Below are 16,206 nucleotides of genomic sequence, written 5' to 3' on the forward strand. Positions count from 1 at the left end.
TCAAGACCTTTTTGTCAGCCTCGTCCAAAGAGGCTTCGACTCTATCGGCTCTGCCAAGCGACGACCACCTGGCTCGGCTCGGCGCTCCCGCCGCACCAAAGCGTGCTGCGCCGATGCCAAACAGTCGCTAGAATCTCCTCCGCCCGTCCAAAAATGGGCACGGCGGCTTGGAGATCCTTCTCCCTGCCTTCCCTAAGCAGCTTTCCCGTTCATCTGTCATGCCGTATCCAAACTCAACCCGCCGTGGGAATGCCGGGCAGGCCAAGATGCGGCGGCGGCGGCTAATGACGGCCTTAAATATGGAATTTTCCCCCCGTCGGTTTTCGAAGCACTCACGGCTCGCTAGCAAGGTGTTCCTGCGAGACAAAGACAAACGTTATCGCCCGTGCAGCATCCAGCGGGCCAACAAACCGGCTCTTGACAGATAATCCATTTTGTGGCCAAAGACTCGGCCACCTGATGGGAATTCAGCAATTCTTATTCTCTTTGCGGGGGTAAGAAATACTCTCTCTTCAAGGACGGAATAATTGTGGCTCACTCGCAATACCGCGCCTGGAATTTATGTTTGGAACGCCTACGCTGTGTCTGAATGGATCTCCAGGTAGCTTTCGTGTCACAAGGAAAGAAGGATTAAGTGTGTGTTTTCGTAGAGTCAAGCAATACCACAAAAAAAAAAGATTTTGTGCCGTTTGTGTTGCCGAAAATGTTGCCTTGAAATACTCAAACTTCTTTGTCAGATGTGTCCTCATTGAAAAGCCTTTTATTAGTTCCCCAAAAAAAAATTTCACGAGACATTTGGGGGCCCAGGTAGTCTTGAAAATCTACAAAAAGGCCTTTTAGTTTTCATGGCTACATTTTTCAGATTTTTCAAGTGGAGGCTGGTAACATGCAATTATGGGCAGCTCACTTCATGATGGCGTCCGCCATGCTAACACAAAGCGTACCTTGGGCAGCACAAAGCCGTTTTGATTATAGCCGTGACGAGGCGTCTTGCCGTGCAAAAAGATCACCCCCCCCCCCCCCCCCAATCTCGACTTGTCTGCAGCTCATCGAAGCCATTTGTTCTCATACGTTCATCAACGGGGTTTGTTCTCAGTGCCGAATCTGCATTACATGAGCCGCCGCTCTTCAAATTGGGAGTTATTATTCAAGACGGCATCGCAAGGCTGAGACAATACGCCGCTTTGCTCACATTCCTAAATCCGAGTCTTGGCGGAACATCGGCACGCTCGTTTACGTTGCCCGTATTTATTTGTTTCGGTTCAATTGGCAAATATCGATCACATGGTCACCGTAGTTTTTGTGGCGGTCCACGCTTCATTTTTTATATCCGTGGCTTTAAAGCAAGCTCAAGGTTGATTATTTATCGTCTTATTTATGTTTGTTGTGGTTCCCTGAGCCAGAGGCCCTTTTTTTTTTTACCTTAACAAATTTAGCAAACGCTGAAGGCGGAATGCAAGTGAACTTGTAAATATTTTTTGGCAGGGTTGAAGGTAGATGGAAATTTCCATTCCGACACCTCACACGCTAAATGGTGATGCGAAATGTTTGGAAATGAAGTGACACTTTACCTTGACCTTTAGAAACACTCTTTTTTTTTTTTTTTGCGTGTGGTTTATTTAGTTCAAAATCAACATCCTTCACCGTTTATTTTGCTTTTGATACTCCAGAGGTGGTGGACTGCTTTTCCGTTGTGGTTTTGGTCGTGTTGATTTTAATCATCGGATAGAAAATACTTCGGAGTACAATAAGGTCAAATAAGTCCCAGCACCGACGCAGCAAGAAAGCTCGAAATGGTCAGCATACTTTTTGGGTCAAAATGGCTTCCTCCGTGCTTTTCTTCCCGCACTGAGCCACCAGCGTAATTCTAAATTGCTTCATTGTAGGAACTCGCTCTTCTAGAACAGGGCACTTATCCAGCGGGACCCTGGGGAGTACTTTACCTATTAGGAGGCCACACGGTGACCTTCGCATGGCCCATCCTTGTCCCTCTACTTTGAGGACGCCATCTATAGAGTTTAAAAAAATAATAAAAGTAATGAATAAGGCTTGGTAGTTTTGCTTTCTATGCATTTTGTATATTAGGAAAAACATGTAAAATTATCCATTAATTGTTTGCTAAATATTATGAATGTGACTACAGTATTTTACTTTTTTAGTTTTATTTTAAGGAGAAAATTTAGATTTATATCAATTAATTGTTTGCTAAATATGAATGTGACTACAGTATTTTACATTTTTAGTCTTATTTTTTTATTTGAAGGAATACATTTTCCTATTTTTACATTTTGTTGCAGTTTACTTGACCCTATTACAAAATAAACTCACAGTTTGGACAAATCAGTATTTTTTTTAACTATAATTTAAAATCTGTTCCACGAGGGATCCTTAATCAGTGTCGGCAATAGTTCATTCTTTATGATTCCTCCTTATTATATGTTGCATGACCCCGGTCCGCTAATGGCCTCCATCAAATTGACAATTAAGCCTTTACGGCCCTACTTTGCCTTTTATGTTGCACGACGCCGTCCTGAAGTGGAGCCCATAAATGTATATAATGTGTCATAATAGGAACGCTTTAAGCTCTTGGCTTGAGTCTCCTTACACAGATCATAACAAAACATAACACCATGATGATGATACTTGCTCCAGCAGATGCGAAGGTGGAGTTTTTTTTTTTCTTCAGCTCGTTAACCCGGTCAAGGCTGTAGTCCAACGGGGATTTTGTCTCTTTGAAACGTCGCACCTATGGAGGCTAAAAAAGTAAGTTAAAGGTTCTTGAGCACAATATGCTCCTTGGAAAGTTTTTATTCCTCAATTTCTGGCCTTGAAGTCTTATTTTTGCTTTACTTATTTGTCGCTCTGGCGAATAGAACGGGTATAAATATATGTTTTGGAATATTCTTGCCATGATTTGGAACAGCAAGGATTCCAGATAAGCTCAGCCAGAGAACGTCGTCAGTCAAAATCACCATTTTGAAATATTTGTTTTACATTCGCCGTATCCTTGGAAATTATTAAATAAATTCTGCAAATAAATAAATAATATAATATAATATAAACTATAATAAATAAATAAATTCATGGAAGACTGTATCAATATGTGCTCTGTGATTGGTTGACAAAGAGCCCAAGTTCTGACTTCAGCTCACCTTTGACCCTCACGAGGATAGAAAATGGTCGAACGGTTATTTGTTTTTCCTCAGTGGGTTGCTCCAGCCTACGGAGGCGCCGTCCTCTGCAAAGTGTCTATTAAGACGTTTGTAGGCAGCGACTCAAATGAGCGGCAAGATAAATGATGTCATGGCGGCACATTTGCTTTCGTCAGCGGGTTTTTGCAGCGCTCGCCGGCAAGTGAATTGCTTACTCGCGTAGTCCGGCTCACGCTGATTAATCGCTCATCTCGGCGTGCTAAATCTCAACGGGGACCCGCTGGCAGCGGGTCGGAACCTCCGCGCACGGAGGCTGCGCCATCACCACGTGACGCACTGCGACTTGCGCCATCTGTCCGTCGTCCTCTGCAGGCCCCCGTGGACAGATTCATTAATTGGTGTGTGCTGGCTGTGCAGCTTCTGGTTACCTCACACTTTGCCCCCCCCCCCCCTCCCCCAGTTGACCGCTTTAGTCCTCCTCTGCTGTTGAACTTTGGACGGGCAAATTGAATCCAGCTCTCCTAATTAGATTGTGTTTGTAACTATGTGAATAATTGGACAAAGACAAAAGGAGCTTGACAGGCTAAGCTAATGTTAGCTTGTGTGCTCTTGTGACTTCCAGTCACCTTCAATGTTACCATGTCAAATCTGCTTGACCAATCACAGACCAAAAATGTTGCTAAATGTTAAAAAGTAGCGTTTTCAGTACCGTGTGTCTAAATGAACCGCTCACTTGAAGACCAAGAAGAAAAAACGTGCAAAACATTTACAATTGTTGACGACTTCTAATTCTAGCAGAATGACTGACAGGCTTGACCGGAAATAATTAAAAACGGATCACGAAAATGACCCTAATTTATTTATTTTTTTAACGTCGGAAAAATAATACTGAAATGTCAGAGTAAATCAAAATATTTTCTCAAGTCAAAGCACTTCACACACTCTCAGCATTCCAATAAAATGCATTAAAATGCTGCGTTTCATCCCCATGTTAAAACATGAAGTCTAAGGGATCCCTAATCGCCCAATTACCAGCATCTCCATGCTCATCAAGGCCAATTAATTATGGAGGCTGGAAGGAAAACAAGCGAGCGCTAGATTAGCGAGGAACGCCGTTCAATTAGACACCACAGCCCCCCGTCCTGAATCAAAGTGCGTGGCGACACAGGATCATGCGAGGTGACCGCTTGTTAAACTTTGCTTTCTGGGCGGAGCCACAAACCCGGAGACCAAGAAAGCCATCAAGCCTTGCAAAGCTCTTAAACAAGAGAGTGATGAAAACAATCAATTATCAGAAAACTGCTCATGGTAATTAATAGCTAGGCATGTGTTTTGGAGTATTTCTAAAGTCCATGAAGGAGCTCAATAGCGCCCCCTGGACCATTAGGAAGTTTTAATATCCTTCACGATTGCCTGGTTACACAAAATAAAATCATCTGGACCCAGATACATTTGAAGTCGAACCAAACCTTTTTTTGCGGGTGTACAGTCAGGGGCCCACGAGCCGTAGGTTGCCGAGCAGCAAAGATAAAAGCAGGATTAAATATGGAAGTCCCCATTTGAGGGCATTTAGCAATTATTGGAACGTAATTTTTTAACAGAAGCACGATGTTTTGACCATCTCATTGTCGTTCCCGTGTACTCTCTCATCTTCGTCCTTCACTTTACCGCACTCGAGTCAAGGCCTTGCATAGCTGGCAGATGTTGCCCAGCGGGACATTTTGCAACTTCCAAAGGTGGCATAGCACGCTGTTGCTGCTGAGTCAGACGGCTAAATATGGCATTGTGTTGCCATTTAGCCTATGGCGGAGTAGACATTTGTCTCTTGGACGGAAATTGCATTCATAGAATTGTGTCAGTATATTGGAGTCGTTGCTCCAAATCAGGTTTTAAGATACTGTGAATGGATCCTGGCTAATGGCACTGAAGACGTTGGTGGACCCTACAAAATTCTGTTGGCTTGTTTCTAGCACCATGTGGGCATTAGCGGTAGCGCTCCAGAGTGATTTAGATCGGATTGGGCTGGCAGGACTTTTGGTGTCAGTCTTGGTTAACCCACTGCTGTATGGCGCTCCACAGGGTTCAATTTTAAGCCCCCTGCTGTTTTTGTTGCATTTGCTGCCGCTGGGTTTTTCCTTTCACTGCTATGCGGATAACAGTCAGATCTATTTCTGACGCATTCTCCCGTGTAGAAGAAATCAAAACCTAGATTCCACTGAGCTTCTTGAATTCTATTTCTGTCTCCAGGCTGAATCAAAAAGGGAATGAGAGGAGCTGCTTCCATTGGCTGGGAAATAATTTGACTGTGTTCACACCCGCAATGGCGCAAACGCCCCTTTCCAACCGTACCGGCACGCCCAGTTAGACTTTGCGCTAGACTTGAGCTAACCAAATCAGCAGCACATGTCATAAACACTCGAATGAGTTTAGACTGACCACTCGCATTATTTTGTCCCAAAATTCACTTTACATTATTTCCAGCAGGCCAGGTGCTGACGGCACACTTAATGGTCGAGGAAGTGTGTCGGGTCGCCAAGTCCTCCCGCGGGCAGTCGGCCGACTCTTAATACACTCTGAAGCCCGACTCGACCCGCCAGACTCCAAACATGCCATTCGGGTCACTAACCGCTGCTCTTCGCCACGCCGTCGACCCAGCACTTCCTTCCTGCTGCTCAAAGGTACATTTCACTTGATGAATACTGCATGCTCTTTTTTTTTTTTTTTTTAACCCCCCCATGCTGCTTTTCACTCAGGAAAATCCATCCGAGTCACAATAGACTTAAAAGCCTGAGGCTGTTTGAAAGGTTTTACCCCCCTCTCTGGTTGTCACAAGTTTCATTCATCACCTTGGTTGAAAATTACATTTTTCAATTGATTTAAAATGTCAATTACTGAAGACGATAGGACAATAGGCAAAACCTGTTAAGGATTACTGAGAGCTGTGTATTTGGATAAAGGCATTTATTTATTTGGTGGATGATGCATTAGGGTAATTCTGTATTTAATACACAGCATCTATTAAAATCAGACCCACGAGTTGTGGAAATATGGTGGACGTAAAAATAAAGACTCGGAGAGGAGCAATTTGATGGAAATGGCAATTGCTAGTTATTACATGATTTGTTTCATTGGTGTCAGTTTCAAACCTTAAGCCCATTAACAATATCATTAAATGCATTGATTTTGTTGCCAAGCGCTAGATTTAATCGTCCTAAATCAAACGTTTGCGAGAGAGCGAAGCAAAAGGGGGTAGCTGTGATTTTTTTTTTGTTTATTTCTTGATTTTTTTCCAAGCAAAGCCTCGGCACAAACAAACAAATGTGCGCCGGGGGAGCAGAAGGATTATTCACTCATTTCTGATCCCGCTAGATTGTGGGCGTCTTTGACGAAAATAAACGGAGACCTTTCAAATCAAAAGCCTTTTTGCCTGCGTGTGTGTAGGGGGGGGTTGTGTCTGTGTGCGTGCGCATAAACGGCCGTCGTGAAATAATAAAACAATGTGAAAGTAATTTCCTCTTTCATTTCCACTTGGGCCTGACTTCTTTACGGCACAACAGCTAAAAGCTGCTTCACCGTGTTGCTTTGAACTCATTCACTGCCAACCCAGTTAATATCTTTGATGTCTATAACCGTCATTTTTTACGTTTTTTTTAATGGAAAGTTGAGGTGACCCCCCCCTCAGTATGACGATCATTAGACACATAGTAAATCGAGTAACTATCAGCTTTTTCTACCCGCGAGCTTTGCTTATAATTGAGCAGTTAAGTATCGAGCGTTTGAGTTTCATGTGCCGGTCTGTGAAGGTAGTTTGGTATTTGACAACGAAAAGATAAGTGGCACTTGAACCTGTCTCCAGATGCAATCTGCGGCCTTTAAAAGTTCAATCTGATCTCAACTTGGCTGAGATCTCATCACTTATATGCTTTTCATCGAACGCAAAATCTAAATTGGTTGGTCTCCCAATATGCTACATTTGTGCCTCAAGCTGCTCGATCCACATCCTCAAAACCGAGGAAACTCAAATATGTTCGTATCTTACATTTTTCTTTTGCCAGCCTGTTGGCCTTTTTTTTTTTTTAAACACACTGTGCGGGCTGTGTTGAATTCATTATTATGCAAATGTGGAAAAGGTATATTTCACAATATAACTCGTTGTTCTAGGTTCCACTCACAGAAAAAATCTTTTCTGTGGAATTTGCATTTTAATCAGTTTCTCGTAGATGACGAACTGGACATTTTTTCTGGAGGATAAAAAAAAAAAATCAGTTCTCACAATATCCCCCCCACATTGACCTTGACGTTCACCACATTGCTATTATTATTTCCTATTTTCATCCCATTTCGATGCTTGAGTTGCCTTTTTGAGCTGGGCCCATAATCCCTTCATTCGTTTTCTCATGGAATTGGGCCGAGGTTGCGGCAGACGGAGTTGCGTAACCCAGGTGTTCCCAGCTACACCCAGCGTACGGTCCCGGGAGTCCACTTCCTGGCGTTCCCAGGCCAGATAATCCAGCTCAATCCCTCCCACCTGTCGGACGAGATCGCAACACCGCGGGGGAGTTGATCTTTTGCTTGCATTCTAATCGGAAGACCAGAAACGGACATGCGTAGAACCACCATTAAATTCTCATCAAAATTGAGTCGCAATGGCTATCGTAATAATTTACCGTAAAGGTGATGTTTTAAAACGACAATTTTGTTGTCCCTCGTAGGGAATAATGACAATCAAGGCACCATAATTTGCCATCAAAATGCTCTTAAGACGCTTTATTATATGCAATAAATGACATCATAGATTTAGGCCTATAAATACTGTTTTGCCTTTCAAAATGTTATCACCTCATGAATGCTCATCAGTAATCCCTCGTGAATTGTGGAGATGATGTTCCAGACCAAACCCACAATAGACAAAAACTGGTAGCAACAAAATAGCTTTGTTTTGACCGATATTTTATTGGAAGGGGGCGGAGTTAGTGATAATTGGTCGCCAAGTCGGCCGCTAGCCGATGTTTGTAGCTGAAAGATTTTTTTCAGTTTTTAATTGCCTTTTACATTTTCATATTTTGCCTTTGTTTTGCCTCAACGCGCCATCGATTTTCCATGCCAACATTATTTGCCTGCAGAATGCTACGCTAGCTGCGATAATTAGTAGCCAAGTCGGCCGCTAGCCGATGTTTGCAACTAAAAGAATTTGATCTGTTTTTAAATGCCTTTTACATTTTTATATCTTGCCTTTGTTTTGCCCAAACGCGCCATCGTTTTTCCATGCCAACATTATTTGCCCGCAGAATGCTACGCTAGCTGCAAGCGCGGCAATCCGCGCTCATCTAACGACTCCGCCATCGCTCGACTCCATCGCCCTAACGCTAATCAAGCTCGTCCCCGTGGCGAGCGGCGGTGCCAAGGCCCGTCAAATGAAAAGCCTCATTGGTGCCAACAAGCCGTTCAGAATGAATTCCCTGTCAAGTGAGGCTCGATTTTGAGAAAATTTCTCATTTTTAAAACCACTCTATAAATCGCACGTGGCGCTGAGGGGGTAGATGTTTGTCTCGTTGATCCGTTTGTGGTGAAAGCGACAGGGTGCGGCGCGTCACATCGACATGCGGCGGACTCTCTGACTGCCATCTCCTTTGGGGTTAGCGAGCGCTAATTTGTACACGGCGATGACAAGCGAATGCCTCGTCTTTCCGAAGGCGATAAGAGAACGGCTTGTCTAAACACGCCTGTCCCTCCATCTGTCTCCATTTACTTTTGAATACCGGTGCTCATCTGAGAGTTTTTGCCCCCCCCCCCCCCCCCCCCCCTCCCCTAACCAACTCCGCCTCTTCGAGTTTGACTGGCACGATTGCAAAGCGGGAGCCATCATTTTTCTCCGTAATGGACGACTCGGACGTTATCACCCAAATAGGACAGCTGATGCCAGCTGGTGATCAGGATGGCGTGTTGGTCAGGCTGTTCTTTTTAGCATTATTGTCCATTTATTGTCACGTTAGCCATATTGTCCTGAGCAGCCTGCCAATGTGCCCCCCAAATTCTGTCATGATGCTGCTGAAAGTCACGATCAGCCACAATTTGCAATCGTCAAATCGGGCTAACACTATAATATGATGTTGTCAATTATTTTATTTTTATTTTTTAAGTAGTAGTCTCTTTTTGGCTCTGGTTGGCCAAAAGAAGTCGTATCATGCATAAGCATGGCCTCCATCACACAGGCTGTTCCTGTCCATTTCTGTTACTATGGCAACACAACGTTTTGTTTGCGCTCATGAAATGCTCTTCCGCCAAATCAAATTGTCGCAGGCGGTGTTGACGCCATCCATAAAAGTTGCCGCGTTGAACTAATGAGGCCGATGGAGACACTCAGGCTCACTGTGATTGGCCGGCTACCACTAGCCAATAAGGGAGCAGAATTTGCTCAAAGGAAGATTGAGAATATCAAAGGCAATGCACAGCTTAAAAAAAGCCACGATGCAATTGGAAATTACATGAATTTTTATTATATGTCAACCAAAGGCACAGTCGTGTCTTTGCATAATTCAATTGCAGATAGTAGCCCATAATATTTCAACATTATTGTTTTTTTTTCAGAGGGTCTGATATGACACGTAATTATTCCCGCTAACCGAATTGTAATCGAGAATTTCATTAAAGCCGCATTTTCAACTAATTCATGTGAGAAATGATGTCAATTAGACCACATTTGAGCTCTATATATGGAGCCCAGTGTCCCTAATATTATGGCCACTTACAGTTCCCATACAGTGTGCATTAGTCACATTTAGACAACGCGTTAGTGATAGTAGCCGTTCGGCGTTGCTTTTTTTTGCGACTCGTCGGAACCTTTTACTGACACACTTGGTATTTCTCATCTCGTTATTTGGGCTGATTATAATTCCGCGGCTACATTAAATGTCAACGAAAGGCCAGCGATTGTGATGCAAATGTTAAGCATAGAATGTGTTCTTTCGTTTTGTCACACACACACACAGACACACACACGTGTACACTTAAGCGCAAACACAATGGCCAACAAAAGCAACAAAACAAAATGTCAATAATAATAATGTTGTTGAAACCCTCACTCGGCATTGGGACGCAATCAAATTATTGTCAGCTGGACCACAAAGCTACACAAAAGCTTAATTCATCTGGAAATGGATGTCCTTTTACAAATGCATATAAAAGAAGGACATTCAATTCAAAATGTTGAAAGTTTCTGTAAAGAGACGGCAAAAAAAAACAATTTACACTAAACGGCCGCGGTTAAGGAGAGAGAAGTAGCGTGTTTAAATTTTAAATCATGTAAAACACGTTATTTTTTTGTTGTGCTTTTGGTTTCTTGGAAATTTTCGCGGCCGCCGCTACGCACGCTTGATGGACACTCGAGCTGTGATTCCACAAAATATTTTAAGGGATTATGACCCTCAAGAGCGTTTCCCCTAACAACCTTGTTGATATTTTTATGTAAATGAAATAAAGCACTCTCAACCTTAACAAGGACGAGCGCTATGAAAAATGGACGGCGGGATTTATGAAACATGAAATCCGCGACGGCCCAAACACTCGCTGCTCATTCTTTGCCACATCTGTTCTGTTATGTTTTTACGTACGATCTCTCTTTTCCTCCCGTCCTTTTTTTTTTTTTTTAAGTGGAAGTAAAGACCTAGAGCGGATTTGCATTAAAACTCAACTACATTATTGTTTTTGACAAAGGTAATCCTCATATATCTGGATTAAAGCGAAGCCAACTGCAATTACGGGTAGTGACTTTTAAATGCGGCGAGTACATTTCGGAAGCTGTTGCAAAAGTGAATTTTACAAATGAAGAGCTCGGGATAAAGTTAGTGGCAACCTGCTTTTTATTTATTTATTTATTTGTCACAATGTTTTTATTCTACATTTGTTTTTCTGCATTTATGTAACACAACCTTGCGTAAACAACACGAGCATGTGCTAGCAAAATTACTTAGAACGTTAGCAAAACCGTTTCATGACGCTTCAGTAGACTTTAGCAGGTCGAGTGAACAAATATCCGCCTGTTCTTAGTTTTCTGCTCACCACAAGATGGCGCCCTGACGAAGTAGTTACGTTTCGACTTTCGCTGGCAGTATAAAACTGACGACGCGCGGCAGAAAAGAATCTTTAATGTCCTCTGTGGGGGTAATAAAGCGCGGCGATGCTTTATTGCTCTTCAACAACACCTTTGTTTAAAGTCAGCCGAGCTGCTTGCTTTATTCTTTGTCATTGAAAGTCAGCGCTGCGCCCAAAAAGGCCTCTAATGGGCTCCATAATGATTAGCTTGACTGATGGCATAATGAGGCCTTTATAAATATGTATGGCTCACATATTGCCGATGATTAAAACGCCAGGCGAAGAGGTCAAACTCACGGGAACCGGTCGAGGGAGGCGAGTCGCCGTCGCGCCTGCCTCACTTTATTTATGCCGTTTGCTCGACAGCCGTAATGAGGGCGAGCTGCGAGCGGGATCTCCTTTTTTTTTAAAAATCTTTTTATACCAGCCCTGGACCACCGCTTTCATTTTGAAGCTAATCCTGGAAAAGTTGCCTTGTCAGCTTGTCGGTTTTTTTGCTTTACGTGCGCATCTCGCTGTCTAAGCAACGTGACACAGCGTCTTCTCCTCGTAAACAAAAAGCAGCTGCTGAGTTTTTGGGCCGCTCTTTTATCATCAACACAGAGGAACGGTCATCATTAGCGACATGCTCAGAACTTTGGTTCTCTCTGTTGTCGGGTTTCGTTCTTTCAGTCAGCCGCTGACAAATCTTTGACACTTGGTCAACGTTTATCTTGCGTCTTCAAAGCAAAAAATAGGGCCAAGGTGGCGACGCTACATTTTGCTAGCTTGAGCTTTTTCACATTTTTTATCGCTACATTTCGCTAGCTTGAGCTTTTTTACATTTGCTATCAATCCGATCCTGGTAACTTTCAATAATAACAATATATATTTATATCTTACGTGAATCAATTGGGTGGGGGGGGGGGGGGGGGGGCACATGCTGCGCTTTAAATGATTAAAGTCCATTTTTAATCTTCTTGCCCAGGCAAGCTAACAATGTCCACATGTGCTTGTGACATGTCGCTAGGAAACGAATAGAACACGATGTTCCCGCTGGAGTGCACACGATGCGATTGAATGCTTGTTGTTGTGCCTCGTGGAGGAAACGATACAAAGACATTGGACAAAGCAACATTTGCCGGAGAAAGAAGCCGGGTGGACGCAACGTTAGCTAAGCGACGCAACGTTAGCTAAATGGCGCTTCGTCATTGATTTGTAACAAGGCCGAGGAAAGAAAGGAAGGTCCAAAATTTCAACAATTACCCTGTATTGGCTCTATAGAGGATGTTGGATTTTCATCGATTCCTTAAATAAATGATTGCGCAAGCTGTTCATGTGTGAATGCAGCACTTGTAGTCGTTACTCTGTTGTTGTTATATCTTTTTTTTCCAGTGCTATGCCTTCATCTTGTCTTCTTTTAAGATAAGTTTTGGGTTTCTTTTCTTTTTTCCCCCAGTGAAGAGAGAAATGTCTTACCTCGCTGACATTTTCAGCGGTGACTGCCGCGATGAAGGCGGGAGTGACAGCCGAACCTGGCGGCAAGGTAAGAGAGTTTGCGCTTTACTAGAAAGAAAAAAAAACGCTTGAAACTTATTGGTGATTTATTTTATTGTGAAGGGTTGGCCCAAAGAAAATGATGCCGTTATGAACCAATCAGGGATTATTTTTGTTTTAAAATTCCAGATTATCTAGGCACAATTAAAATGGACCTGCGCCATATGTGTACGTGTCAAAAGGGTTAACGGTCCCAATATGTCCCTCAAGACCTTTCCGAACGACTTGTTCAGAGGCAATTTGTGTGCCAGCCGTCGTCGTCTTGGCGCATAATGTTCTTCGCTAGCTGTGCCATCCGCGGGGAACTGTCGCGTCTCAACACTTGTCAGGGTCACGTTCATGCGGCAGGGCTGTCACACGCAGAATAATGCAACCGGGCTTCGGTGCACGCAATTGGGCAGCCTGCTGTGCTAATGGAAGGAAATATCCAAGGCTTACTGGAGGTGTTGTTTGATAATTTATGGCTTTGTATAATTGTCTGCAATCTCAGAGGGTTTTTTTTGCCGATCAGATATTTACGTCCACGAGGAACAGCCTCGGCTGTGCGGGAAAACGATATTTACGGCTGCATCTGTCGGACTGGATGCGGCTCTAAACAACAGCTAACCGTCAATTTATTAGCAAAGCGTGGGAGCTTTGGTAAACACTAAGTTCACAAAATAGACTCCGGCCGACATTCGGAAAAGGTCCGAGGAGTAGTACGCCTGTGTCTGTGCATGCGTTCAGCAAATAGCAGTCGGGGTTGTTTATTTACCTGGCTATAGAGCGCAATTTAGAATTTTATAAAACAGTATTAGAGCATAAATGAAGGAAAGCAGAGAAACGAGGTCGCTCCCTACAACATAAAAAAGCGCTCGATTATTCACCAGTGCTGCTGTTTTGGTTAGCAACAGAGGTCCAATGGAGACAACGGTTAACCCATAGTGCCACAACATTTTCAGTCAATTTATTCACGTTTTTTATTTTATTAACATTCTCATATTGGATCGTAATCATGAAAGGAGTCTGTGGAGAAAAAGACTTTTAAGATTAATTATTCTCTATGATAAAATAACTGTGTGTCATCTCCTGCATACACCTTCATTGTGTCATTAATATTCATGCCGTATCCATAGAAAAAAAAAGCATTTGAAATTGCTCTAAATTTTCCTTTACCTACGAAGTTCAGCTGTTTTTGCGTCGTTCTGCTGACTCAGCTATGAAGTCAACATAACTTGCTTGGCTGAGGTCATAAAGTCTTTCCATCTCTGCTTTTGGGTACTTTCTCTCTGCCCAAGGGGAAATCCCTCTAAAAATTGCTCTCAAGCAAAATAGAGTTTGCGTCTTGGGGATGTAGCCCACAGCAGTTGAGGTTAAGCGTCTTGCTCGAGGGCACTTTGGCACCAAATAACGAATTTATAGGGTGCGGTAAAATTTCCGGTTAATTTCGATTCTGAGCATTTGGCAGTGGAAATGATGCAGAGGTACACACACACGTGGGTTGACTCTTCACTCGCTATACGTGCGATTTACGTGCCGACGCCGCAGGTCGCCCGGCCCTCCTGTGGAGTCGTGCCCGTGCAAATCAAAGCCCCGTCCCGCCCCCAGATGCTACCCGTGCGCTCCAACTCTGTTGTCTGAATTTGAGCGTGAATCATCGAGTGTGGGATTATACGCCGATGAGTCACGTCAGCCGAGGGATGCCCGCTGTGCGCTTTCCAAGCGTGTGTTGCCAGCGAGACTTTGCCACGATGTTGTTGAGAGCAAATTCCCGCGGCGGAATAGATCACCTTCATCGCACTTGGCCTCGGAAGTCAAAGATGACTGACGGGTTGGTCTCTTTATTCCGTCTATTTATTTATTCATTTGTTTGTTTATTTATTTTTATTTATTTATTTTCAAATGGGCCTTCGAATGGGCTCATTTCTTTTCTCCAATGCGTCCTCCATCTTGGTGTAAAACATAAACAAAGCAACCCAAGCTCTCCCGTTCAGAGTGATCAGACTGCAGCGTAAACAGCGGCAGAAATGAAGAGGGGCGCCACCCCACCTCCCGGTGCATCTCCCAATCTCATCACACACTGCGGCTCACCCCTCTCTCCCTCCCCCCTTTCCCCCTCCCCGCTTCCTTCCCTCACTCATCCCGAAAATGCGCGCGCGATCCCCGTCGCAGTGAAAAGCGCACGTGTGGCCGGGCGGCTGACGGGACGCATTCCCCGTTCGGATAGCGCATCCTCCTCCGTAGCAAAAACATAAACAACCGCCCTCCCCTCCTCGCCTCTTCTTTTCCCTCCATCTCAAACGGAGTCTCGAGCGCGTTGGATATTTAACGAGCCAGCTCGGCACGGAATGAAGCGGAGGTGATTCCTGGATATTCTCCGGTAAGGATGACATTCTTCCTCGGCACCTGATTGACTTGTCGGAAAGCGATGACGAGTGCGATCGGATTGTAAACGGTCCCATTTTGGAGATTTTGTTACTGCCAGTTATTTGGGGACAACTTTGCACCATTATAGGACTTATATTTATTTATTAATTTTTATTTATTTAATGTTTATGTTCCATTAGTGTTGTGTTGGGGGTGCAGGGAAGGCGACATGAATATTGTTTCAATGGCATAGCCATCATACCAAATTTGATTATTGGCTTTTTAACTTCCTTTCTTCGTGCCCTCCATCTGGCTTTCCTCGTTATCCTTCATTTTGTCAGTCAAGCCTCACTCGGAGCCGATGCTTCTATTTCTGTCTTTTTTTTTCTCTTCATATCTGGGATGTCGTTATCAATTCTCCGTTCATCTTCTGCGGGATCTACTGGGAGGGGAGGGGAGTGGCCGGGAGGAAAGTGTCTGGATCCGGCCGTCGCTTAATGAAAGTGGAAGGAAAGAGATTAGTCGGGAAGTGAGAGGGCAAGGGAAGATTGACGGGAGGTCCGCAGAAAGGAGGATGAGAGGGTGAGGAGACGGAGGGAGGGGCGAGGGGGCACTAACACGTCTGGCAAAGTGCTTTTAAAGCTCTGGAGTCGGCTTACTCGCGTCCGAAAAGGGGCAACGTGATATTCTGGCCTCCATTCAACACATGGATGCACTCCGACGGCGAGGAGCATCAATATTTATCACATTGCCCCATTTCCACAACAGAAAATGTGATCGCTCCACAGGATGGGGAAAAATAATAAAAGATCAAATCAAATCAGCTCCACCTTGGATGGGACCTCTTCCCACTCATGTTGATCCTCTTCACAATTGCTTTTCTGGGATTCTCCATTCGTTTTCTTTCTTTGGGTGTTTTCCCAGGTAGAAAAGGTGGTTTGCGCCGTCATGGGAATGAACACATACGACTAAGAAGATTCCATGTTGTGCATTTAAAACAACCACAGGACTTTGCCCTCGCTAGCTTAATGCTAACACACAATGCAAATCGCTCTTGAGGGGCTAACGAACAGTATTGATG

The 16,206-nt window shown here is 44.0% G+C and overlaps 1 protein-coding gene across 8 annotated transcripts in view; it reads left to right on the plus strand.

The window, feature by feature from the left end:
- Window positions 1-16,206, plus strand: part of lingo1a (leucine rich repeat and Ig domain containing 1a) — a 162,040-nt gene that overhangs the window by 97,051 nt on the left and 48,783 nt on the right. For 4 of the 8 annotated variants that reach the window (XM_049722578.2, XM_049722586.2, XM_049722582.2 and 1 more), the window contains 2 exons: window positions 5,634-5,830; window positions 12,682-12,768. The gene's annotated coding sequence lies outside the window, so the exon portion shown is untranslated. Of the gene's footprint in view, window positions 1-5,633; window positions 5,831-12,681; window positions 12,769-14,910; window positions 15,139-16,206 lie in introns of those variants that run through there. The other 4 variants (XM_049722579.2, XM_049722581.2, XM_049722580.2 and 1 more) reach the window with 4 other exon arrangements.

This window comes from Syngnathus scovelli, chromosome 6, assembly GCF_024217435.2.
Source record: "Syngnathus scovelli strain Florida chromosome 6, RoL_Ssco_1.2, whole genome shotgun sequence".
Taxonomy (NCBI): domain Eukaryota; kingdom Metazoa; phylum Chordata; class Actinopteri; order Syngnathiformes; family Syngnathidae; genus Syngnathus; species Syngnathus scovelli.